This window comes from Rhinatrema bivittatum, chromosome 9, assembly GCF_901001135.1.
Source record: "Rhinatrema bivittatum chromosome 9, aRhiBiv1.1, whole genome shotgun sequence".
NCBI classification, from domain to species: domain Eukaryota; kingdom Metazoa; phylum Chordata; class Amphibia; order Gymnophiona; family Rhinatrematidae; genus Rhinatrema; species Rhinatrema bivittatum.
Genome location: NC_042623.1, coordinates 168,424,552 through 168,451,906, shown reverse-complemented (window position 1 = coordinate 168,451,906; position 27,355 = coordinate 168,424,552).

Sequence of the window (27,355 nt, the reverse complement as noted above, 5' to 3'; positions counted from 1 at the left end):
CAAAAGTATGCACGTGTAATGGTCCCTCCGGGCGCACTCCCAGTAGTATCCTTAGTGATCTTTGTTGAGCCAGGGATAGTGCACTTAGACTGGAATAATGAGTGGAGGATCCAGTCAGTGTAGCCCCTCCTAATGAGGGTCCTGGAATGGCCGTCCCCTTCTTTTGAGAGCTTGGGGAGGGTAGGGGGCAGGATTAGTTGGGAGTTTTGGAGAAGGTTGGAGATGTTTTCCTCTGAGTTAAGAGTTTTTGGCCTACCTGAAGATTTAGGCTTCACCTAGCCTGGAACCTCAGGATCAGGTCGGGGTCTCCACCCCTGCAGCCCACTCCTTAGGTGCAGAGTGGTTATCCTGGATTAAGTCGGGGATTTTTTTCCCCACCTTTTTTGGCATGAAGCCTGTGAGACCCCAGGGTATTTGTTCGGGGAGAGGTCTTGGGAAAATGTCTCCTTGGGGGCCCCTGGGTGGGGAAGACCTGGCCTGCTGTGACCTGCCCAGGAAACAGAGGAATAGTGGTGACCTGCTTCAGTGTCTTTTGGCATTTGAATCTGAGTTAGGGACCATGAGATTTTGTTGGCTGCCCAGGAGGAAGAGTTTTGCTGCCTTTCCTACTTGGGAACAGGGACACTGAGATCTGTGCCTTCCTGAGAGGAACTCTCCCAACAGGGATTCATCAGAGAGAGAAAAGATAACTGAAGAAATATCTACTAACTGTGAGTAAGAACTTTGAGACGTTTGGGGACCTGCATCTGGGGAGAGGGAGCCTTGTGTCTCTCTGTGCAGACACTGAATTATTCTATCATTCTTACCAATTTGTCCATCTAAGGGATACCCTGCTCACCTGGGAACTCCACTGGCCAAGCCCTGGAGGGTGGATGTCTCCTTAGTCCTGAGAATAGAGATTCCTGCACAGATTCGGGGAAAATAACTGTAATCTGAACATTGATGTGGTGCTAAGGATTTGGTTAATGGTTCCTTTCATCCACCTGATTATCCATCAGGAAATACTTTAATTTTGGACATTATACAAATGGCTCTGGTGTTTTATTGGCACTTGCAGCATACGCAGTGAGACAATGAAGCATACCTCTCCCCTGGGAAAAAGTACAAAATAGTCCCTCCGAGCCCTGAAAGGAGATCCTTTCCACTCCCCACCACCACCAAAGAATCCAGACCCCGGGGGTCAGAGATTGCGTTCAGAGTTAGCCAGGAGTGGTTCAAGCCCCGGAGAGACTTAAGTCTCTTATGGCCCCATCGGAGTGTAGACTGCACCCGTGGATGGGGCCACACACACACACACTCATTTGCACTAGCTCAGGAGCAGGTCTATGAGCAGTGTGTATGTCGGCACTGGTTCTGCACATACATGAGCATTTCAAAGTGGACTTATGCACATAAATCCATTTTGAAAATTTAGGCTTCAGCCCTATGTGGGCAGCTAAAAATTATCCCGCTTGTCTTCCCACTGCTTGAGAACTGGGACTTCCTTCCCCAAGGCCCATGAGCTCTGTTTACTTAAACATCATTGCGCCGACGAATCCTTTCTGCACTGATGCACGTATTGTGCAATAAATAATAGTTATTCTGTGATGTGTCTCTGTTGAACATAGGCGTCATGATTACAACACCCTCTAGACAATGAAGATACAGACTCCAGGACTCTCTGAATTTATGTGGAATGAGTCACGTGTTTCTGCTTTCCCAGATTGTACACATTTCATGGTTTTGATTACAGATATGTTTCCGTGCACTTTCTACACAAATCACACCATTCTTTCTGGTTTTCAACCACATGATGATCATTCTGACATACACCACTAGTTTTGACATTATGGTTTAGCATATTTTCTGATTTGATAGGAACTGTGGTAATTTTGTATGAATGGAAACTTCTGGTTTTAGTAAATCTGTTTCAGAAGAACTGAAATTTTGCGTTAACCTGAAATGCCTTTTGCCTGTTGTTATCTTGTTGTCAGTGGAATGCAGTCAGGGTTTTCAATGGATTCAGTGAATCCCCAGCCCCGATTGATTTCTTTTTTTTTTTTTTTCATTTTTTCGTCCTCTCCAGTTACTAATATGGGCAGAGTTTGGGGTTGAAGGACATTGCTCCGCCCCCCCCGCCCCCTTAAACATAAGAGCGAGGAAGGTGTGGCAAGCTGCCGCCGAACCTGTCCTGCAGTGGTCACAAACAGAGTCTGAGGTGCTGCAGGCTACCGCGGAGCCAGTCCTCTAGCGGCCAGAAACAGAATGAGGTGCTGCGGGGCAATGGCCAGAAACAGGAAGCCGCTGTGGGTGGTGGCCAGAAGCAGAGAGGAAGGGCAGGGCAGGCTGCCTCAGATCCCATCCCATGGGAGCTGAAGGCAGGGCCTAGAAGAAAAGGCCAGAAGAGAAGGGGAAGCCCAGTATATCTATGTGTGTGTCCGACTGTCTGTGAGAGAGAACCAGCTAGTGTGTGTATCTATGAGGAAGAGAGCAAACTAGTGTGTATGTCTGCGAGGGAGAGAGCATGAGCGTGTGTTTGTCTGTGAGAGAGCACGAGCCTGTGTGTCTGAGAGATACTGTGAGCGTATGTGTGTCTGTGAGGGTGTGAGCATGTGTCTGTCAAGGACAGAGCGTAAGCATGTGTTTGTGTGTCTGTGAGAGATACAGAGGTTAGCTTGTGCTTGTATGCCTGTGAGTGAGAGAGCATGAGTGTGTGTATGTGTGTGGGGGAGAGAGCATGAGCATGTGTCTGTCTGTGAGAGAGCACGAGCCTGTGTGTCTGAGAGATACTGTGAGCGTATGTGTGTCTGTGAGGGTGTGAGCATGTGTCTGTCAAGGACAGAGCGTAAGCATGTGTTTGTGTGTCTGTGAGAGATACAGAGGTTAGCTTGTGCTTGTATGCCTGTGAGTGAGAGAGCATGAGTGTGTGTATGTGTGTGGGGGAGAGAGCATGAGCGTGTGTCTGTCTGTGAGAGAGCACGAGCCTGTGTGTCTGAGAGATACTGTGAGCGTATGTGTGTCTGTGAGGGTGTGAGCATGTGTCTGTCAAGGACAGAGCGTAAGCATGTGTTTGTGTGTCTGTGAGAGATACAGAGGTTAGCTTGTGCTTGTATGCCTGTGAGTGAGAGAGCATGAGTGTGTGTATGTGTGTGGGGAGAGAGCATGATCATGTGTGTGTGTCTGAGGGAAAGAGCATAAGTGTGTGTCTGTGAAGGAGAGAGCATGAGTGTATGCGTATTTGTTAGGGAGAGAGCGTGAGTGTATGTGTGTCTGTGAGAGAGTGAGTGTATTTGTGCCTGTGACGGAGAGAGTGTGAGTTTGTGTGTGTGAGATGGAGAAAGAGTGAGCATGGATGTTTGTGTCTGTGAGAGAAAGCACGTGAGTATGTGTATGTGTCTATGAGGAAAAAGCGTGAGCATATGTGTGTCTGTGACAGTGGAGTACCAAGAGGTGGGGTCAAGACTCCTGATGCCTGGCTGTTGGGGGTTGCCTGGGGCATTTATGTGCAGGAGGCCCTTGGTTGCTGGGGGATCCCATCCCACTTGGCAGTCCAAGTGCAGGAGGCCCCTGGATGCTGGGGGATCTCAGCAGGGAGTAGTAGGCAGGGGAGGTGCTTTGGACCCTAGATGCCAGAGACCCTGGGTATGCCTTTGGCCTGTGAGGAAGATAGTATGAGTGTGTGTGTGTCTTTGAGGTAGAGACTGTTGGCTTGTGTGTGCATGTTTGTCTGTGAGGAGAGAACATGAGCATGTGTGTATGTCTGTGGTGGGAGGATTGTGGGAGTGCCTGTGTGGATGAGTGCAAGAGAGTGGAAAAAATATGGGTGAGACCCCATCCCCATTCCACAACAATCTCAAGGAAGCTGGGAAAAAAAATCCCAGGTATGGAGAGCAGGTGATTTTTTAATACTTATTAGTTTCATTATTGGATCTGGCTGCGGTACTGAATTATATTGGTGTTTTGGAAAATGTATAAACCTTTTTATGAGAATTTAAATGTGGATGTTCTATTTATCAGTTGTTTTGAAATGTTGATTATTTTTATTAGTATGGTTTTACTATTATGATTGATGTTTTATATTTATTGATTTTATTGTTTGTTGGTCCCTTATTCTGTCTTTGCTAAGGGTCTGTATGTTTTCTAAATGTGTGACTAAGATGAGGGATTCTGCTGAACATTTTCTGTGTAGGGGTCTATAGTGTTCTGTTTTCAATAAGAGGTGTATTGGTCTTCTGAGGCCAGATGCAATATTTGCACTGCTGCTCCTTCCTGGGTAGGGTTGTTGCTATTTGAGTCCTTGGAGTTAGTGTTTGATATGGCAGATTTGTCTCTTGGGGTAAACTGTATTCTTGGCAGCCTGCAATAGCTTTTATTGGAGCTATGTATTATCCAAAAATACTGTACATGAGCTATTGAGGCCATATAGGACTCATCTTTAGATATGAATGTCTCTGAGCTGACATCTGAAGAATGGATCTATGTAGTTTTAAAAACTTTTGTACAATATATTTAGGTACATGTATTTTTTTTATTTTACAAGTATTTTTATGTAGCCTAGCTTCTTTTCTTTTCCTAACATGAGATGTATTGGTGTTTTAGAGCCTGATGTAATATTTGCTGTGTTGCCCTTTCATAGGCATTTAGTGCTTTTTTGGTATGGGAGGTTTACTGTATTCTAATTGTTTGTTCATGGTTTTCTGAGGCCTAATGCCATATAGGTTCCAAGTGACTTTTGTATCGTGGGGATGGGGAGTTGAGGGAGTGAGACTTCTATGTGTGTGTGGAGAGGGTTTGTGTGGGGAGAAAGAATTGAGGGAACGAGACAGCTGGTGCCTCGGAAGAGGGCGGGATGGGAGTGGAGAGGAGGGCCAAGGGAACGAGACTAAATCCTCTGCTATGTCACAGTATGCCACTGCTTGTTGGAAAACCAAGTGCTGCATCTGAGACTCCTTGAATAAGAAAATGACATGCATAATTGTCTGGAAATACTTCAAACATAGGGGGTTAAATATACTAATTAAAGGGCACAGATGGTTACATTTACCCAGGGAGCCACTTAAAATGTAATCATCTAATGTAGAGATAGCCAACTCTAGTTCTCAAGATCCAAAAACAGATCTGGTTTTCAAGATACCCAAAATGAATATGTAGGAGATAGATTTACATGTAATGGGGGTCAGTGCATGCAAATCTTTCACATGCGTTTTCATTGTGGATATCCTGAAAACTAGTCCTATTTGTGGTTCCTGAAGACCAGAGTTGGCCACCTCTTGTTAATGCTTTCAACTCCTTTTTTCAATTTATAGCAGTGTTCCCTAACCCTCTCCTGGAGGCACACCCATCCAGTCAGGTTTTTCAGGATTACCACAATAAATGTGCATGAAATAGATTTGTATACACCAAATGTCCAATGTCTAAAAATCATCTCCTGCTCATTCATTATGGATATCTTGAAAACCCACTCGTTAGGTGTGCCTCCAGGAGAGGGTTGGGAAACACCAACTTATAGGGCTAAATTTTAAACAGCTTAGTCAGGATTTAGTCAAGCAAAAGTGAGATTTTCCTCCTAGCACAGGAAGCAGAAAGATGATACTCAGTTTGGGCTGAATTGTAAAAGCGTTGCTCGTGCTAAAAGGCCCATATACGCAAGTATGTGGGCACACGTGAGCAACACGTATTTTAAAAGCCGTTAATTGTGTGGATATGCGCATGCATGAACTAAAAAAAAGAGAGTTGGAAAAGGGGCGGGGCCGATAGTTTCAAGTGTAAATCCATATTTTAAAACCGGAGGCCGCAGCTTGCGGTGGCTTCTTAGCCAGATATATTTACTGCTGCTCCTGATGAGGAGAAAGTCTGCAGAAATTGCGTTTTAGGCCTAACACAACAGGGTGAGGGTCCAGGTCAATTGGGGAGGGGGGGGAGTGCAGGCTGAAGAACCAGAGGGGTTTGGATGACCTGGAGATAGACTGGTGGACTACTTGGTAAAATTGGGAATGCCCCTCGTGCGAGCATGTTTTAAAATCCACTTAGCACTGCACATTAACCCATTATGTTCCAATTTTTTTTAAGAGGCTGTCCTCTAAATAGGACCCTGGGATATAATGGGTTAAAGCCGACAAAGGAAGATACATGAAATACATTTGCTCAAGTAACGGCTTAAAATTAGGCGCACACTTCCAAGCGGTAGGCATATTTTAAATCATACGCGCGCAACTGCACACATGATTTATAATTCCAGCGTGCGTCTGCTCGTGTGCTCATATGCACGTGGATGGATGCCCGCGTGCTTGTTTTAAAGTTACTATCCCTATTGGAAGCTGTAGCCATTAGTGCAGGAATGGGCAATTCCACTCTTTGAGGGCTGCAAGCCACCAGGTTTTCAGTTTATCCCTAATTATTCATGAGAGAGATGTGCACGCACACTGCAAATCTATCCCATGCATACTCATTAAGTAGAGCCTGAAAACCCACTGGTTTGCGGCCTTCAAGGCTGCAATTGCCTACCCCTACATTAGTTGAAAAATCAACTCTTTTCACTTTCCTGTATCTAACTCAGTACCTATTTTATTTATTTATTTATCAAATTTTCTACACCGTCGTATGGAACAAGCCGTCACAACAGTTTACAAACAATAATGATAGAAATAAAGTGATAATCTGTAAAACAATAAAATAGCACTAAAAGTCAATAAAAATACAGAGTTGCACAAAGCATACTAAATATCACATGCTATAATTTAAAAAGAAAGATCAATTAAAACAAAAAATCTAAATACCTGTATCGCTCCATGGTGAGACCGCACCTTGAATACTGTGTACAATTCTGGTCGCCGCATCTCAAAAAAGATATAATTGCGATGGAGAAGGTACAGAGAAGGGCTACCAAAATGATAAGGGGAATGGAACAACTCCCCTATGAGGAAAGACTAAAGAGATTAGGACTTTTCAGCTTGGAGAAGAGACGACTGAGGGGGGATATGATAGAGGTGTTTAAAATCATGAGAGGTCTAGAACGGGTAGATGTGAATCGGTTATTTACTCTTTCAGATAGTAGAAGGACTAGGGGACACTCCATGAAGTTAGCATGGGGCACATTTAAAACTAATCGGAGAAAGTTCTTTTTTACTCAACGCACAATTAAACTCTGGAATTTGTTGCCAGAGAATGTGGTTCGTGCAGGTAGTATAGCTGTGTTTAAAAAGGATTGGATAAGTTCTTGGAGGAGAAGTCCATTACCTGCTATTAGGTTCACTTAGAGAATAGCCACTGCCATTAGCAATGGTTACATGGAATAGACTTAGTTTTTGGGTACTTGCCAGGTTCTTATGGCCTGGATTGGCCACTGTTGGAAACAGGATGCTGGGCTTGATGGACCCTTGGTCTGACCCAGTATGGCATTTTCTTATGTTCTTATGTTCTTATGTTCTTACCTACTTTATTTATAAATTATTTATTTCAACTTATTACCTGCCTTTCTGAATCTGAAATTCATCCAAAGTGCTTGCACATGAGCAAATGGCCATTTGCAGCTTTACAAACATGCAAACAATTTTAAAGTAGCAGCAACTTAAATAGCGGCAATTAGATATTTCACTTTCGCATTAAAAGATGCTTGACAAATACTAAGTTTTACTGAGTAGGTTTTAGAGGAATTCCTTCTGATTTAATGCTCGAGAACTGATACACGTTGTATCAGGGTGTCTCAGGCATCTGAGATGATGATAGGGAGTGACCGGTAGTCCCTCAGTGTCTTTGTGCTTCGGGTTTAGCATTAAAGGCCTGACAGAAGAGCCAGGCTTTTAGATATTTCCTGAATTGACAGTAGTCATGTATTTCTTGGAGCCTCACTGAGAGGAAATTCCAAAGGGCTGGTATTGCTCCCAAGAAGAATCTGTTTCCGATGTCTTATTTTCGAGGATGGAGTTGACATCGAGGCTCTTAGTGGTCTAGAAAACAAGTATGCATATAGCCTTTCACTCAGGTTTTAAGGACCGTCTCCTCTTAGTGCTTTGAACATCAATGACAATTATTTTTTATTTAGTTCTGTACGGTACTGGTAGATTTTGTAGGACAGATATGATGTGGTCGTGCAGTTTGCATCCTCCTATCAGTGAAGCAGCAGGAGTTTTGAACTAAGTTGAGTTTGTGAAGCGCCTTATGGGGTAGATTTTAAGAGGCGCGCGAACAACCTACTTTTGCTTGCGCATCAGACTCAAGCACAAGTACGCTGGATTTTAGTAGATACGCGCGGAGCCGCGCGTATCTACTAAAATCCTGGATCGGCGCGCGCAAGGCTATCGATTTTGTATAGCCTGCGCGCGCCGAGCCGCGCTGCCTCCCCCCGTTCCCTCCAAGGCCGCTCCGAAATCGGAGCGGCCTTGGAGGGAACTTTCCTTTCCCCCCCCCTCCCCTTCCCCTCCCTTCCCCTACCTAACCCACCCGCCCGGCCCTGTCTACACCCCCCCCTTACCTTTGTCGGGGGATTTACGCCTCCCGGAGGGAGACGTAAATCCCCGCGCGCCAGCGGGCCTGCTGCGCGCCGGGCCGCGACCTGGGGGCGGGTACGGAGGGTGCGGCCACGCCCCCGGGCCGTAGCCACGCCCCGTACCCGCCCCCAAAACGCTGCCGACACGCCCCCGGAACGCCGCGACGACCAGCCCCGCCCCCCGACACGCCCCCGACACGCCCCCCTCCGAGAACCCCGGGACTTACGCGAGTCCCGGGGCTCTGCGCGCGCCGGGAGGCCTATGTAAAATAGGCTTCCCGGCGCGCAGGGCCCTGCTCGCCTAAATCCGCCCGGTTTTGGGCGGATTTAGGCGAGCAGGGCTCTGAAAATCTACCCCTATCTGTTTGACCCTTGTACAGTGCATTTCAGTAGTCCAGTGCTATTTCATGGCAATTGGAGACTAACAGGGCCCTGTTTCTACAATCAGGAACTAGAAATAGGGACTCCAGATGCCTCCAGATGCCTCATTAGAATAGACCAAGTTAGTCCTGCTTCTGCCTATACCTGGGAACTTTTGAGTTCTGCTCACCCTGAGAATAGTGGGGGAACAGGGAAAGGGAAACTGTGCTTGCTTTGTCCCCTCCCAGGGAACTATTTTCTTCTTGATTAATATTCTCTTACCAGATAACAACATTGTTTCTAACCTTTGCTGTCTCTGGCTTTTCAACCTCAACATCCTTTTTCTCATTCTCTTCCTTTTCTCTCTGTCTCTGTCTGGTGTCCTTCTTTCCTTTCCTTTTCATTTTTAGTTCTGTCTCCTTCAGCAGTGGATATTTTAATACTCTCTCTTCCTTCTTTTCCTTAAGCTGCTTGCTCTTGTTTGAACACTACTGCATTTGTGTTTCCAACACTGCTGAGGTAAGCAGGCTCTTGTTTGTTTGATTTTTGCCTGTAAATAATACAAGAAGAATAGCCGGAGGCTGGTCTAGTCTGTCCTCCGGCAGCCAAAGTCTGCTCACACTGTTACATAGGGTGGCGTTCAGTGGGATGTTCCTGCTCTAGGCAACTGCACAGACAGGGTCCCACACTAGCAGTAAAGAAAGGAAAGAAACAACATCGTTTTAAATCTGTCCCTGCTCTAACCATTTGCACAGAGCAGGGACCTGTGCTGAACCGTGTTAACAATTTTTCTGGGTCCTGGCTGCAGCTATGAGGTAGAGTACAGCAGGCTAATGAGAGTAGCTCTTCCTGGACAGACAGGGGCGGGGGGGGGGGGGGGTGGAAAAAGGTCAGTAAGAGCCAGGCATCTAGGATTTTGTTTTTCCTTTTGAATAAGGAAAGGAACTGTCAGAAGGAAAACCTCTGTGGTGTTATGGTTTATTCACTGACATGGAGCAAGTAGCACAGAGCCTTGCTGAAGGGCAGCGGCAACTCCAGAGAGTGGTTCAAGTTGTACGTGAACAGTTTAACCAGTTACCCCAAGCAGTGCAAGGCACCGTAACGCAGACAATCCCATTGCCTCCAGTCTTGTTTGAAATGAAGGCAGCAGCAAACTTGGAGGTTTTCTTAAGGAATTTTGAGGGAACTGCTCACCTGTGCTGGCTGACCGGAAGCCACTTTTAATCACCTACTGCAAATCTGCTTGCAGGCAGAAGCCAGGTGATTTTTCAGACTGCCAGCCTGGCTAGAAGGACCAGTTATTCAGAAGTTAAAACCACCAACCTAGAAAGGGCAGGTTACACTACGGAAACATTCTGGCAACACTTCCAGTGTGGAATCCTGCAGCCTGGGGAAAGTCCATAGAGCCTTTTTCATTGACTAAAGATTGCCAGATGGAACTGGCTAGTGGCTACAGCCAGAGGCAAAAACATGCCTCAAAGTAGCCAACCAGGTCCTGCTGGAGCTCAGTTGATGTCATAACTAATATGAAAGCTGGAAAGACAACCCACACAGGATCCCTGGTGCAGGCAGAGGTGAAAGACTCCAACAACAGTCCTCAGAGCAGGACAGCTCTGGTCCCATACTCAGGTCACAGGTCCCAAACCTGCCAGCTTGTTTTTACTGTTGGAAGAGAGGTCATTTGGCCAGAGTCTGTCACTACAAAGTGTTGTGGTTTAAATAAACTCTTAAAGCCTGTGGCAGAGAGAAACTCCTTTTATTAAATACAAATGTATAATATAATAAGATATATCTTATGGAAAAAAACAAGTCAACACATAAGAACAGAATCAGTTCTCTCAGAGATAAATGACTGATACCAGGCATTAAAAAGGGTCCATACCTCTAATTTCTAAATACATTTGTTTTCATAACATTTTCTTAACTGGTTAACATTAACACAACATCCCTTTGATAGGATAACATTATAATTCTACCTCATGTATATTTTAATGAGGTTAGGGTTCTTGCAAATCATATGATTTCTTGTAAACAGAGTCCAGAGTAAGAAATGCAACTTAAGAGAAATTACATTTAAAACTAAGAATTAAAAAAATCATTAAAAACATACCTCTTTATAGAGGCATTTGGATCGACAGGCTAATAGGTATTTGTGAATCAGATTGAAGTAGGCTTCTTTACCTTGTTTCTGCTTTAGAATTTTTTTTCCCAGCTCTTCTTATAGTTTTATTTTATTTTTTTCCTCCTTCACTTGGGTTAAGTAAAGAATATTAGGTTTTTAGTTTATAAAGAAAGCAAATAAAACTAGCATAGGGATTTGAAATGAATTGTATTTTTCTCTAACTTTTACTATCTTTTGCTTTATCTTTATTTTATTGCAACTATTTTATTTTTACTATTTAATTTATGTTTAAACAAAGATGGAAAGTAATTAGCACATTTCTTATGTGCAACCATTTGATTTTTATTTATATTTAGTTGTTTTATCTTTATTTTTATTGACTATGTAAACTGCTTTGATCAATTATGTAATTGCTAAAACGGTGTAAAAATAATTTAAATAAATAATAAATAAGAGATAGAAATTGAACTTAAAACTAAGCTCATATCTTTTGACCTTTGACCTAAATGCTAGCATTTCAGCATATTTTGTCATGTAGTGTATATTCACAGTAGACTAATAATAGCTTCATAGGGACAAACGTTTTCAAAGTACTCCAACAGAAGGGAGCAAACCTATAGATGTCAACCTGGTGACACAACCAATGCTAAAAGTTAAAGTTCATACTGGTAAAGGAAACTCTTCAGGGGGGAGATGATCGCTGGGTCAGAGGGGAGAAGGAATCCCTAAGTTGCTTTCCTTTTGCTCACATTGTGCAAAGAGAGGGCACAAGGAGGAGTTTTGTCCCTTTGATAAAGAAGGGAACAAAGAACCCTTTGTAGGAAGCATTGACATTAAAGGATAACAAGCCTTACAGGTATAGTCTTATTGTGGAGAAAAAAGTACATTGTCAAAGACTACCCCTGGCTTAAAGATAAAAACTGGGAGTGCATTTTTTAAGAAAGAATGGGGGCACAATCTAGAGAAGCTTCATAGCTGTAACTTGTGGTGTTACACCTCTCATCTCTAGTCTGAAGCACCTTTGGCATCAGGCAGCATCCCAGGAACATGGCTGAACTTCCTGCAGTTCCTGAGCCCTTCATATAGTCCTGGTGGTTGGAACATGCCCTGATGATATCACTTCCTTCCTAGTATATAGGAATGTCAGAACTACTACTGAGTGCCTTTGCAACAGGTCTCCTGCTCTCTCAGCAGTGTTAGTTGCTACAGTATGGTCCAGATTTTTTGTTCCTGCCTTGATATGGTTCTTGTTTTGTGTGTCCTTCCCCTGCCTTGTCTGTCCTGCTGTGTGTCTTCCCCTGGCCTGATTTTTCATTGCATTGACCTCAGCCTGGACCTTGACAGCAACATTCTTTAGGTGCCAGCAGCATTAATAGTAGAAGTCAGCCTGGGGCCTTTGAACTAGCAAGTACTCACAGTTACTGCATTTTGCATTAGATTTTGTGGCTGAGTTTGCATGGGCTAAAGGAGTCTTCCACTGCTCCTCTCTCATCTACCATTGAACCTACCCAAGAGAAAAATGTTGTCTTGGTATCAGCCAGTCCTCTCTTCCCATCAGTTGTCATCCATCTTTGGCCTGGGGGCCTAAAAAAAATGCTGCGAAGGGGTTTGAAAGGAAGGATGAGATGCAGGAGGGGTTTAAGGGTTGAATCACATGGAAAGAGAGAGAGGGTGAATGACAGATGACCTACTGGGAGATGTAAGAGAAGCTGGAGGGATATGAAGAGTTGAGGGGAAGAGGTAAGGCTGAGAAGTGAGAGGGAGGGGATGGGGGATGAATGTGAGGAGGGAAGGGATGACAGAGGATCAAGTGGGCATTATAAGAAGGGCTTGGGGTAAGAGGATCAGATGAAATGATAGAAAAATGGCTGGAGAGGGTGAGAGAGAGCATTGATTGGGGAAGTGAAGAGCTGGGGATGTAATAGGGAATCAGCTGGATGGGTGGAGGTTAAGAGGGATCTACTGAGGAAGTAATATCACCAGCACTGATGGGAGCTTGATCCAATCGCTTCCTCTCACGCCTCACTATTCTTCTAGTTATTGGATCTCCCACATCAACTTAAGCATGAATTCAGGCTTCCGAACAGTCTCTGAATGGAACCTGATGACAGTGAAAAAGAAGTTGATGGACTTGCAGCAATATTCTTATGGTGCGATAGCACTGGAAGAAGAGAGAGACAAGATGGCTGATGAGCGTGGCTCGTTACGACTGAATTAGCAGCTGTACAAATATCAAGCGATCGCTGGTCCTCTCAGCCAACAGGGTTGTCCCATGCTGATTTCACCTCGTGGTTCACATAGCTGAATACAAATATTCAGGGAGTGAAAACAGAGATCCTCCACACTGTTGCAAAGCTGAAACTCAATATAGGGGACATAGGGAGGAGAGTAGGCAAGCTGGAAAATCAGGTCGAAGAGCAAGCTGAACAAACTGCTAAACTGCATAAAAAGCTGTTAGATTTTGACTCCATACACTCTGCCATACAAGAGAAACTAGAAGACCTAGAGAACAGGTCCAGGAGATGCAGTCTTCGCTTTAGAGCGATCCCTGAACATGCAGATTTCAAAGATGCTGTAACAGTGCAGATTCCTTCTCTCCAGAGAGAGTGAGGAGGAAGATTCCAGTGATATATGTGTTGAAAGGACCCACTGGGCTCTAGGCCAGGGGGTCTAGACATAGGGGGTCATTTTCCAAGGAGTTACCGCAGGAGATAAATCCGCAAATTGCGCTAACAGCCGTTAACGGGATTTGCGAATGCAAATTTGTCATTTTGTATTCAGGGGGCGGAGTATATGTAAAGTTATCGTGTGCGGCGAAACAGCCGCAGTGTTAGCGCGGCTAATAGCTACAACCCTTTCATTCGCGATACCTTGTGCGCTAGAGGCCGGTAAAGGTTTATCGCAGTTCATGACATTTCCGGACGGCCTGTTTCAGTATCCAGCATGCTGAGAGAGAGAGAGAGCGAGAGCACCTTGCTATAATGTCTACTCCCTAGACAGGTATTTGTATCCCTAGGGTAGGCCCACCTAGTAACTCGAGGTGGGGTTTAGGTAAGAGTGTAGGGGATTAGGGGCCACTTTCACATTCAACGTGAGACGTGAGAGAACATTGCCCAAATCTCATCTTGGAGTGAGTTTCCTCACTCCGAAGGCCTTCAAATCTTCACAAGAGACCACTGTTCTGTTCGTACGTCTCACGTTGAATGTGAAAGTGGCCCCAACCCCCTACACTCTTACCTAAACCCCACCTCGAGTTACTAGGTGGGCCTCCCATAGGGATACAAATACCTGTCTAGGGAGTAGACATTATAGCAACTCTCTCTCTCTCTCTCTCTCATATACTGAAACAGGCTGTCCGGAAATGTCATGAACCATGATAAACCTTTCATGGAACAGCCTGTTTCGTGCAGTGCGATGATTCTTTGGTTGTGCCGCATGCGATGTTTCCCCGCTGCACGAAAAAAGCCTCATTTGCATGGGAAACGCCCCCACAACAGGAGGGTCAAGTAACTTGGTGGGGTCATAAAGTGCCAGTATATTCTGATTTGTCTCCACTCACTTTGCAAAAATGGAAGTTTTTACTTATGATCACCAACATTTTAAGAAAAGAGAACATTAGATACAGATGGCTATTTCCTTTTGGACTTGTCTTCACCATTAGAGGGGTTACTTCTTTTATTAAAACTCCAGCTGAGGCAGCAAAGATTTTATGATCTGCAGGAATAACTGCCAATCAGGCCGATTCAGTGCACGCAATTCAGGGGGGTTCATAAACCGGACGCCGGCAAAATTGAGCGTCCGGTTTTCAAACCGTGACCTGTGGACCTATTTCAAAATTATTTTTTTTTACTTTTTTTTTTACTTTCGGGACCTCAGACTTAATATCGCCATGATATTAAGTCGGAGGGTGCACAGAAAAACAGTTTTTACTGCTTTTCTGTGCACTTTCCTGGTGCCTGGAGAAATTAGCGCCTACCTTTGGGTAGGCTTGGCTGCACATTTTACTTTCTCTATCGCGCGGGAATACCTAATAGGGCCATCAACATGCATTTGCATGTTGCAGGCACTAGTAGGTTCGAGGGGGGGGGGGGGGGGGGGGTTGGACGCGCATTTTGGATGCGCTATTACCCCTTACTGAATAAGGGGTAAAGCTAGCACGTCCAAAACGCGCGTCCAATCGCGGGTAAACAGTGCGCTCCGCTGGAGCACAGTGTACTGTATCGGCCCGATTGTGTGTGTGTGGGGGGGGGGCGGGGGGGGGGTTTGCGTCAGAGCCAGAAAGGGCTTCACTGAGGTTGAATGGAGAGGGGGGGGGGGACTTAACCAAGAATAATTTGGTAATTAATATAAAGAGATCCTATATTTTTTATGCTCTGCTTTACCTTTCCAGGCCAGATATGCGTTTCTGGAGTTTTGACTGGCAAATGTTAGCTCTTGATTTTTATTTTATGTCTCTTGTGGGCTTTTCATATTCTTTCACATGGCACACGTTAGGATCACCTACATTAACACTAAGGGGCTAGATTCTCTTTATAAAAGTAGCATGTTGTTTAAGGAAGCTTTGCGTTTAAAAGCTGACCTATTCGTCCAGGAAACACATTTAAGAAAGCGAGATGAAAGCTTGCTGAAACATAACAAACATTACCCACAGGATATTTTAGCTTTTAATTCTATAAAAAATAAAATATGGTGGTATGGGAATATTGGTTATTAGTAAGATCTGTGCTGAATTCAAAATTCTTCAACAAGATAGGGATGGGAGATAATTAATTTTGCAGATGTCTACCCCCAATGGGAAATATATTTTTGAAAATGTTTATGGTCCCAATGTAGATCATTTTACATTTTTTCAAGTACTCCAAAATAAGTTAGAGACCATCACAAGGTATATTTCATTATTGGAGGGGACTTTAATATAGTGCTGAATTCGTATGCTGACACTTCAGCAGGGAAAATTGTGAATCCCATTCATCAATGCTCTGGTCTGAAAACACTAATGGGTAAAGTCAGGGTAATTGATATTTGGAGATTCTTACATACTAATGAGAGAGATTACACCTTCTATGCCAAACCATATGAGAGGTCTAGAACGGGTAGATGTGAATCGGTTATTTACTCTTTTGGATAATAGAAAGACTAGGGGGCATTCCATGAAGTTAGCATGTGGCACATTTAAAACTAATCGGAGAAAGTTCTTTTTCACTCAACGCACAATTAAACTCTGGAATTTGTTGCCAGAGGATGTGGTTGGTGCAGTTAGTATAGCTGTGTTTAAAAAAGGATTGGATAAGTTCTTGGAGAAGTCCATTACCTGCTATTAATTGACTTAGAAATTAGGCACTGCTATTACTAGCAACGGTAACATGGAATAGACTTAGTTTTTGGGTATTTGCCAGGTTCTTATGGCCTGGATTGGCCTCTGTTGGAAACAGGATGCTGGGCTTGATGGACCCTTGGTCTGACCCAGTATGGCAGTTGATGAAAACTCCCTTTGAACCATTAGAGTCTTGTGAGCAGATCTGGAAGATCATATTTTTTGGTGGCTGTTACTACAGCATGCAGGGTCAGTGATCTCCAGGCCCTAGTAACTTATTTGCCTTATACTAAGTATTTTGATAATATAGTTCTGCGCACACACCCTAGTGTCAAACTTCCACCTTAACCAGTCAATTGTCCTTCCAACATATTTCCCCAGGCTGCATGTCCACAAAACTGAACAAGCCTTGCACAGTCTGGATGGCAAAAGAGCTAATTTATAGCAGATGGAAGCCCCTAGAACAGGGTTTCTCAAACATTTAGCCAAAGTGACCCCATTATTAACAGAGGTATGGTCCTCCTCCAACAATCACTCCACTCTCACCCTTCCCAGACTCCAGTTGATCCCCCTCTCTTAACCTCCACCCTCTCCAGTCAATTCTTTTGCTCAGGCTCTATCCCCTCCAGAAGACCTCTTCTCTTAACCTCTGCCTCTCTAACTGAGCACTTCTTACATTCCCCAGCTCCTTTCATCCCATTCAACTTTTTGTATACTCCCAACTGATCCTTTCTCACTTCCCAGCCATTTTTTAATGCCTAATTGATGCTCTGTCATCCTTGGAGGAGATGCTCTGTCATCCTGGAGGAGAAGTCCATTAATGGCTATTAATCAATTATACTTAGGGAATAGCCACTGCTATTAATTGCATCAGTAGCATGGGTTCTTCTTAGTGTTTGGGTAATTGCCAGGTTCTTGTGGCCTGGTTTTGGCCTCTGTTGGAAACAGGATGCTGGGCTTGATGGACCCTTGGTCTGTCCCAGCATGGCAATTTCTTATGTTCTTATGTTCTTTCCCACTCATCTCTATAACCCCCAATTGATCCCTTCATCCGCTCTCTCTCACCTGCCAGCCTCACCTTCTCTCCTCCAACCCTTCTTTCACATCGCTCCCAATTAATCCCCTCTCAGCCCCAGCTCCTCTCGTACATCCTTCAGTTGATCTCATCATTCCCCCCTCACCCTCCACAGCCAGTCCCTCTTCAGCTGATTCAACCCTCAAATTCCTCCTGCTCCTGTCAAACAGCGCCCTGGTCAGGGTTAGTGGTAATATTTTCCTTTGACCCTGGGCCAAAAGTGGATGACATATGGGTAAGAAAAGAGGGCAGGCTGATTCCAGGGACAACATTTTTCAATTGGATAGGGTCAGTGGTGGCAGAGGAGAGAAGAACAGTGGTAATGTCCATGTGCACACTCAGTCTACCCTTCTCCTCATGGCTACTCCTAAGCCCAACTGGAATCTGCAAGTGGCAGCAGCATTAGTAATGAAAGTCAGTAGCAGGCCTTGAGTCAGTGCAAGCTACACCCAAAATAGAATGAGCCTATGGTGCAACCAATGACAATGATCAGAATAATTTGTACCACTAATGTTTGTTTTTTTTTAAATGTATTTATTCAAATTTTCAATGGTAAGACATCCATCAAAACTGTGCCACAGATATATAAAGTAAAAACATTTGTAAACCATTGTGAACAACTAGGCACCACATGACAACTCACCTTCGCTACCATCTTTTCGTCCCCCAGAACTTCCCCCCTCCCGTAGTTCCTCCCCAACCCCTCCCCCCCCCCCTCCCATCGTCTTGGGATCGGTCGGTATACTGTGCAAGATTGTTCAAAAGGATCTCGTATGTCCAGTGGCGAATAATTTTGTAACACAGTCCTGCATCGTGGGTGTGAGAGTGTTCCAATAGCCGCCCCATATCCGACAGCATTTAGTCACCGCTGTTTGGGATTTATCGTGCGCAGTCATGTAATCAAATTGTAGTACCTTAAAGAGTCTGTTGTTCCAGATTTCCACTTTTGGTGCGGCTTCCGAAATCCACTCTAGGAGGATCGGCTGTAGCGCTACTAGTAGGGCCTTTTGTAAGAATATTTGGTCCTGTTCCGGTAGTTGTTCCAGCGGTCCTTTAATCAGTCTCAACAAACATAAGCCTGGAGACTTGGTGATAGATCTCTGTAGGATAGAGCCCAGTGTACTTGTCACCCCATCCCAGTATCCCGCAACTTTCGGACAGTCCCAAAATAAGTGCTTCAATGTTCCTTTATCCATATTACATTTATGACACTTATCTGTAGCACACATCTTGGCTTTATGCATTCTAGTTCTAGTCATATACATACATCGAAGTAATTTGTAACCCGTTTCCCTCAAGGTGATGTTGTCGGTTGCACGTATAATATCTAATAATATCTGAGATACTTCTGTCTTTGATAGTACGATCTCTACCTGTGTAGCCCATGCACCTTGTACCTCCTCCAAGACCCGAACCGTGGGAATATCTCTTAGTGCTCTTGAAAAGACCGAGCAAGAGTTTTGTTTTTTCCCCACCGGCGTAAAGAAGGTTCTAAATGCGTCTAAATGAGATTTCTGCAGTGGTCCATACTGTGTGACCAGTGTATCTATATAATGTCTGGCCTGCAGATATGCATAAAATTCTCTAGATTCTAGTAAGTAGTGATCTTGCAATTCCTTGAAACTGTACACGCAAGCCCGGTCCCCATCCCACAACTGGACTACATACTGTAGGCCCCTTGTCCCCCAGCTATGGAAGACAATGCTGGTGTTTCCGACCTCAAACTGAGGGTTCCCCCTGAACGTTAGAAATGGCGAGATCCCCCTGCTTGTGTGAAGCTTAGACCCACATAAGTATACCCATGCCCTTCGACACGCTTGAATAAGGATACTTTTCTTATATTTGGTAGGTACCTCCGCAGCCCGCAAATGGAGGAAATTTGCAGGGTAATATGGTGCGGTCCAGTCTAATACAAACTCAGATGGAGAATAGGAGCTGGAGCCACGGAACCAGTCCTGCATATGCCTTAGTAGACAAGCCAAGTTGAAATCCCTCCAGCTTGGGCACGAGAGTCCCCCCTGCAAATAAGGAATCATCAAAGTGCTTAAGGACACTCTCGCTCTTTTTCCACCCCACAGATAGCGCGTCAATAGGCTATGTATACGTTGAATCTCCTGTTTTGTTAACCATATTGGGATGTTCTGTAAGACATAAAGCCATCGTGACAACGCCATCATCCGAAGGAGATTCAATTTCCCCATGAGCGAGAGCGGCAATTTACTCCAGGTACCCAATCTCTGCTCCATACGCTGCAAGAGGCCCCCCACGTTAGCCCCTTTAAGTTGTCCAACCTGTCTAGTCAATTGTATACCCAAGTAACCACTAATGTTTTAAGCACATTGCACACAAAAAAAATGGTTTTGTTTAGGAGGAGGAAAAGACTTCAGATGGCAAATACAAGTGAATTCTCACAGATTTGGTAAAGGGCAAAAGCTCAAGTCAGAAAACCACCTGTTTTTTTTGTGTGTGTGTATGCACCTACCCTTCCTATTCAAATTTTATTATGCCAACAGAGCTGGCCATCAACATGGGCTTAAAATCAATATAAAGTGGAAGGATTTAAAATGCACTTTTTAAATTTGCTACACATTGTGATTGACAGGGTGGTGGAGCATTTGCAGTGAGAGACTATAGGGCTGGTATGATTGGCTCTGTTCTGTTTAAATTGCAGCTACTGCCTTTCAGATATTTACCTCATCTGTGGGCATCAGCCATGAATAAGATCAGTCTGTTCGTAAAATAGACACATTGTCACTTTGGTAAATAAAAGAGGATTTGAACATGTCTGTTTTATTTCTTTGTTTAATGCTCAGTGAAATTATACATTGAGGTTTAAAAGACAGGTATTGGAAGTAGAAGAATTATGCACTGAAGCAGCCATGATGGTGAAACACAGGCCAGGTCTGTTGGCATAATACAATTTGATGGGAAGGGTAGGTGCAAACACAAAAAAAATCCTGAAGTTTTTCTGACTTGTGATTTTGCCCTCTACCAAATCAGTGAGAATTCACTTGCGTTTGGCATCTGAAGACTTTTGCTCCTTTAAACAAAAAAGGGTTTTTTTGTGTGCAATGTGCTTAAAACATTAGTGGTACAAAGTATTCTGATCATAGTCAGCGCAAGCTCACAGACCCTGCAGAGGAAATGATCTCTCTTCATGCAGGGCTTCCTTTTATCATGAAAACTAATGCAAGGGCAGGGCCACCACAGGGCCTATGAGCATCTGCTGCCTCAAAGGCCCCCCTGCTTACTTCCATTACTAATGCTGCTACTGGTGACTGAAAAACTCTGCTCTTTAAGGGAAGTATGACCCCCAACTAAATCTTTTGTAATTCTATTTGGGGTCCTGGCACAAACTTTGGGAAGCCCTGCCTTAGAAACTCTACACAGCTATTTGTTTCTTTCAACCCCCAACAAATTTTGCCAAACAAACCATTTCTAATTGGATAGCAACAGACTGCATCTTTTGGTTATGCCCAGGCAAGTCTGACGCTGGCTAGGTATTCCATGGCTTATAATGTTAAGGTTGTGGTGGCCCCTGTGGTACACCTGAGATCAGTCTCCATGGCAACAATTTCCAAAGCTGAGTTTGGAGTTCAGTCCACACATTCACATCTCATAATTATGTAGATAAAGACTTCCACATGCAACACTAGCTTTCATCAATCTGGCCTGCTGAATCTATTTGAGGTTTAGAATCCAAATCCTGCCCCTTTGGGGCCCATTGTTTTGGTTACAGGCTGCCTTAAAATAATGACAAAAGTGGCATATTGGCACCAGCAATAGTCTATCCTTTACCCATAGCTAGGGATTCCCCCACTGTGAGAACTTCATTTCGTGCCTGTCCTCAAAGGGAAAGTTGCTTACCTGTAACAGGTATTCTCCAAGGACAGCAGGACTCAAGTCAACACAGAATTCCTCTTCCTGCCCTTGGAGTTGGTTCTCTTCCTATTGAGCTAGTTTAAGGACTGAAGGGGGCCCCTACCCAACACCATGACACAGGATGAAACACACGTGTTCAACAGAGCATGCCAAAAGCTTCTAGAAGCTTTGAAGTAATCTTCTGCAAGTGGGCTCCATTGGATATCATCACCCAGTTATAAGCATTTACAGCTGGCTGTCCTTAAACACTTGTTATGGCTTAAGTAATTTTCACTTTCTTTCATAAAGAGCCCATTACCCTAATAGGAGCAATCGGAGCTACACACTGGGATTAGTTATAATGGCTAATTGCATATATGAATAGTCTTTTTCTTAAGAAAATTGGAAGAGTCCATGATCATCTCTACTGTATCTCTATGCCTCTGTATCGCTTCATGGTGAGACCACACCTTGAATACTGTGTACAATTCTAGTCGCCGCATCTCAAAAAAGATATCATTGCGATGGAGAAGGTACAGAGAAGGGCGACCAAAATGATAAAGGGAATGGAACAGCTCCCCTATGAGGAAAGACTAAAGAGGTTAGGACTTTTCAGCTTGGAGAAGAGATGGCTGAGGGGGGATATGATAGAGGTGTTTAAAATCATGAGAGGTCTAGAATGGGTAGATGTGAATCGGTTATTTACGCTTTCGGATAATAGAAAGACTAGGGGGCACTCCATGAAGTTAGCATGTGGCACAATTAAAACTAATCGGAGAAAGTTCTTTTTTACTCAATGCACAATTAAACTTTGGAATTTGTTGCCAGAAGATGTGGTTAGTGCAGTTAGTGTAGCTGTGTTTAAAAAAGGATTGGATAAGTTCTTGGAGGATAAGTCCATTACCTGCTATTAATTAAGTTGACTTAGATAATAACCACCGCTATTAGTAGCATCAGTAGCATGGGATAGACAGTTTTTGGGTACTTGCCAGGTTCTTATGGCCTGGATTGGCCACTGTTGGAAACAAGATGCTGGGCTTGATGGGCCCTTGGTCTGACCCAGTATGGCATGTTCTTATGTTCTGAATGTAATCCATTTTGAAGTGACAAAAAGCACTCTGGGGCATTACTGCGCGAGTACCGAACTTGTGCGCCATGTGGCCGAAGGCTTAGATAGGGGAAGAAATTGGAGCAAGATAGACTGCAAAGAGGGGATAAAGGAGAGGTTGGACAGGAAAAGAGGATGCAGGTCCGTAGTTATAAAAAAAAACCTGCCAAAAGAGGCCAGTGGCTGGGCTGGCTGTCCAGGCCTAAATGGTGTTCACCAGCCTCTCTCTCTCTCCCCAACATGCAAACAGAGCATCTCTGGGATTGTGGCCTCCCCTCTTAAATGATATGGGGGGGGGGGGGGGGGGCAGCTTCTTTGTTAAAAAAAACACCTTTCCATGGTGCAGTAGTTAGAGCCAGGGAAGCCAAGCTTCACATTTTTTCACTTACTGCCACTTTTTGATTTTGGACAAGTCAGGTCACCCTCCAGTCTTTCAGTATAAACTTAGGGCTCTATATATTAAAAGTTTTTCTCCCATTTTGTATTTATGGGAAAATGCTTAGTAAATAGGGCCCTTAGCTTGTAAGTCTTCCGGGGCAGGGACCTACCAACTGTACCTGAATTTGTAATTCACCATGAGCGCAGAGTTGGACAGATGAGTACTTGAATTTAAAATTTGTAAAGAAAACAGGTTATTTTCTTTACAGAACCATCAAAGAATCTCTTCTTAACCTTTAACAGCTAGGAAGATTTTTTTTGTGAAAGTTTGTGCCTTGCTTATAGATTTGCAAAAACTTTTATGTAAACCAAATGTATTATTTAATTCTTGGAAGTTTTCAGTATCTCCTTTCAATTCTGACAAAGTATAATTACAGTCCATTGTCAGTTTAAACCAATTTTCACCTCCTTTTTAGGCTGATTAAAGGGCACCTCTAGAGCTGTGGCTGCAGTGGTTCAAGGCCTCCCCTCACTGCTGAAAGCCAGTCCGGGCCAAAGCATGGGCTACTCCTCCTGTGAAAGCTCCAGGCAGACTTCCCCAGTCAGCCAAAGTGCCTGCTGTCACTACTGCAGCCGTTCAAGCCCCCCGTCAGCCCCCCACTTCCCAGCTGACTCCCTGGCAAAAACAGAACTGCAGTGGATGCAGCACACTAGAGACACAGCAAATGTGCTACCAAAGGAGAGAGGAGCCTGGAGCCATCATCAGGAAGGATGAATGCTGTTTGGAGGGAGGAGAGGAAAAGAGAGACACGTGATGCAAGGGATAGGGATAGAGAGAGATATGCTGCATGGGTGGGAGAATGTGCATAATATCATTTCACTGCTCTGGCTTCTGTCCACTAAACTCCAATATTTACCCAGAAAAGTTATTCTTCAATTTTTCCCATAGATTTTCTCATTTTTGTTGTAATCAATCCTGCTAAATTCCCAGAAAAAACCCAAAACAAAACAAAATGAAGGTCCCTAAATAACACAAGCTTTAACCTATCAAAACTGCACTTTGGATTCTCACATATAGATGGATATGGGGATGTTCCCATACAACTTCCTTCCAGGCTCTCCTTAGTGAAATTACTAGTAAACTTTGTTTTAAAACAGGAGGTAGGCGTGACCTATCTACGTGAATTATATACTTTAAATCAAAAAGGTACACACAGTGTTTATCAAATTTCTAAAGGGGTGAAAAAACATCTACATGTTTCAACATACATACAATGGCTATAGAAGTCTACACCCCCTTTCAAAATGTTGGAACTAAGAAACACAAATTTTCAAAGAGAAGCAAAAACAAACCTCACCCTCACACCCACTGTGTTACATGCAGTGAAGATAAACAGAAATTGCAAGGTCTCTACAACCTAGTAATCTTTGAAAGTGTAATCTACTTTTTTAATGAGCCAAAACTAACATGATATCATTGTCCTAATGTGCCATCTAGTCAAGAAACCTAAGGTGGGGAAGATTTTTATTCAAGTAAGCACCTATATATAATAATTTACCATGTAAGGTTTAGTAGTAAAATATTGTTATACTGTTTTTCAATGCACATAAAAATCTAATTTCAAGAACCTGATTTCTGCTGTTAAAAGTTCAGAACCATAGAATAAGAATCACTTAGTCTTTAATGGCCAAACCATAGCAGAATCCAAAGGTAAATGTTCTGAAGGATGCCAACTGTATATATATTCCAAGTAAAGTCAAGCAAAACACGCCCTACCACCAATGTTTCAACATGAAGTCTTCAGGGGCCATTTTTTCATCTTATGCAATCACTATGGATGGACATGCACACTGCTGGCATCCTAAGGGCTGATTTTTATAGGCTCAGATTGTTGCTGGGCTTGAGCTGTATAGTTCAGCTGCTGATTTTGTCATTTTTTGTTTGCATTGATTATTGCAACTCTTTATCTATAGGGTTGACTTATCATATTAAGGCCACAACAGGTTTTGCAAGATACTGCAGCACAACTTATTGGCTTGTTCCTCCAAGTCCCTATTACCCCCGTCTTAAGAGAACTTCATTGGTTTCCTGTGGCACAGCAAATTAATTTTCAGGTATCTTCATTTGTTCATAGAGCTTTTTATGGTGAAAGCCCCTTTTAGTTGAATGATGAAATTGTTAACTCTAATTGCGTGTGTTCTAGATGTGGTACAGAAGTTTTTGGTTAAGGTTCTCTCCTTGCTGAAGGGTTATGTATTGTACAGTACACGTGCAGAGCTTAGAATGCATTGCCTCTCGAACATTTCACTATTTACAAATTATTTCATAAACAGCTTAAAGTTAATCTTTCACTTTGCTTTTAAAGTTCTATTTTTATTATATACCGGTAATTTAATTGTGGATGGGTAAAACAAACAAAAAAAAAAGTTTGGACAAGTTCTTGGAGAAGTCCATAAACTATTAACCAGATAAAAGCCACTTATGCGGGGCCATTAGCAGCATAGGATCTATCCACTGTTTGATGTTGTGCCAGCTATTTGTGTCCTGGATTGGCCACTGTTGGAAAGAGGATCCTGGGCTTGATGGATCCTCAGGCTGACCCAGTATAGCTATTCTTATGTTTTAGTTACTATTTTTTTTTTTTATTGTAACTGCATAGAATGGATGTTTCACTATAGGCAGTACTCAAGAAATGTAAAATAAATATTTATTTCTATAGCAAAGCATTGATCCAGTAGCACATTAGAAAGGATAAAAAGTAGTAGTAAATTAGGTAAATTCCTCATTTAAGTTTACCCAGATGCTATGCATCCTAGGGTACTGAAGGAACTCAAAAATGAAATTTCTGATCTATTAGTTAAAATTTGTAACCTATCATTAAAATCATCCATTGTACCTGAAGACTGGAGGGTGGCCAATGTAACCCCAATATTTAAAAAAGGCTCCAGAGGCGATCTAGGTAACTACAGACCAGTGAGCCTGACTTCAGGGCCGGGAAAAAATAGTGGAAACTATTCTCAAGATCAAAATCGTAGAGCATATAGAAAGACATGGTTTAATGGAACACAGTCAACATGGATTTACCCAAGGGAAGTCTTGCCTAACAAATCTGCTTCATTTTTTTGAAGGGGTTAATAAACATGTGGATAAAGGTGAACCGGCAGATGTAGTGTATTTGGATTTTCAGAAGGCATTTGACAAAGTCCCTCATGAGAGACTTCTACGAAAACTAAAAAGTCATGGGATAGGAGGCAATGTCCTTTCATGGATTACAAACTGGTTAAAAGACAGGAAACAGAGTAGGATTAAATGGTCAATTTTCTCAGTGGAAAAGGGTAAACAGTAGAGTGCCTCAGGGATCTGTACTTGGACCGGTGCTTTTCAATATATATATATAAATGATCTGGAAAGGAATACGACGAGTGAGGTTATCAAATTTGCAGATGATACAAAATTATTCAGAGTAGTTAAATCACAAGCGGACTGTGATACATTACAGGAGGACCTTGCAAGATTGGACATCCAAATGGCAGATGAAATTTAATGTGGAGAAGTGCAAAGTGCTGCACATAGGGAAAAATAACCCATGCTGTAGTTACACTATGTTAGGTTCCATATAAGGAGTTACCACCCAGGAAAAAGATCTAGGCATCATAGTGGATAATACTTTAAAATCGTCGGTTCAGTGTGCTGTAGCAGTCAAAAAAGCAAACAGAATGTTAGGAATTATTAGGAAGGGAATGGTTAATAAAACAGAAAATGTCATAATGCCTCTATAATCGCTCTATGGTGAGACCACACCTTGAATACTGTGTACAATTCTTGTCGCCGCATCTCAAAAAAGATATAGTTGCGATGGAGTAGGTACAGAGAAGGGCAACCAAAATGATAAAGGGGGTGGAACAGCTCCCCTATGAGGAAAGGCTGAAGAGGTTGTTCAGCTTGGTTGTTCAGCTTGGTCTTTAAGATCATGAGAGGTCTTGAACGAGGAGATGTGACTTGGTTATTTACACTTTCAAATAATAGAAGGACTAGGGGGCATTCCATGAAGTTAGCAAGTAGCACATTTAAGACTAATCGGAGAAAATTCTTTTTCACTCAACACACAATTAAGCTCTGGAATTTGTTGCCAGAGGATGTGGTTAGTGTAGTTAGTGTAGCTGGGTTCAAAAAAGGTTTGGATACGTTCTTGAAGAAGTCCATTAACGGCTATTCATCAATTTTACTTAGGGAATAGCCACTGCTATTAATTGCATCAGTAGCACAGGATCTTCTTAGTGTTTGGGTAATTGCCAGGTTCTTGTGGCCTGGTTTGGCCTCTGTTGGAAACAGGATGCTGGGCTTGATGGACCCTTGGTCTGACCCAGCATGGCAAGTTCTTATGTTCTTATTAAAACATGCAATGCCACTGTTTATTTCCACAGCTGTAACCATTACATTTTGAATTTTTGGTATTTTTTTTTTTTTTAATATAGATATTAACACAAAGCCACGTTGGGACCTCTACTATTTTAAAATACCTGTTTCTTGCCACAGAGTGATAAAGGCAGATTACACCACATATCTGATTTGTTTTATGCTCTATAGCAAAGTCTTAATCTTATATGCATACATCATAAATATTTTTAGGAATTTTAACTCCCAGGTAATTAAACCTGTTCATCATCCACTT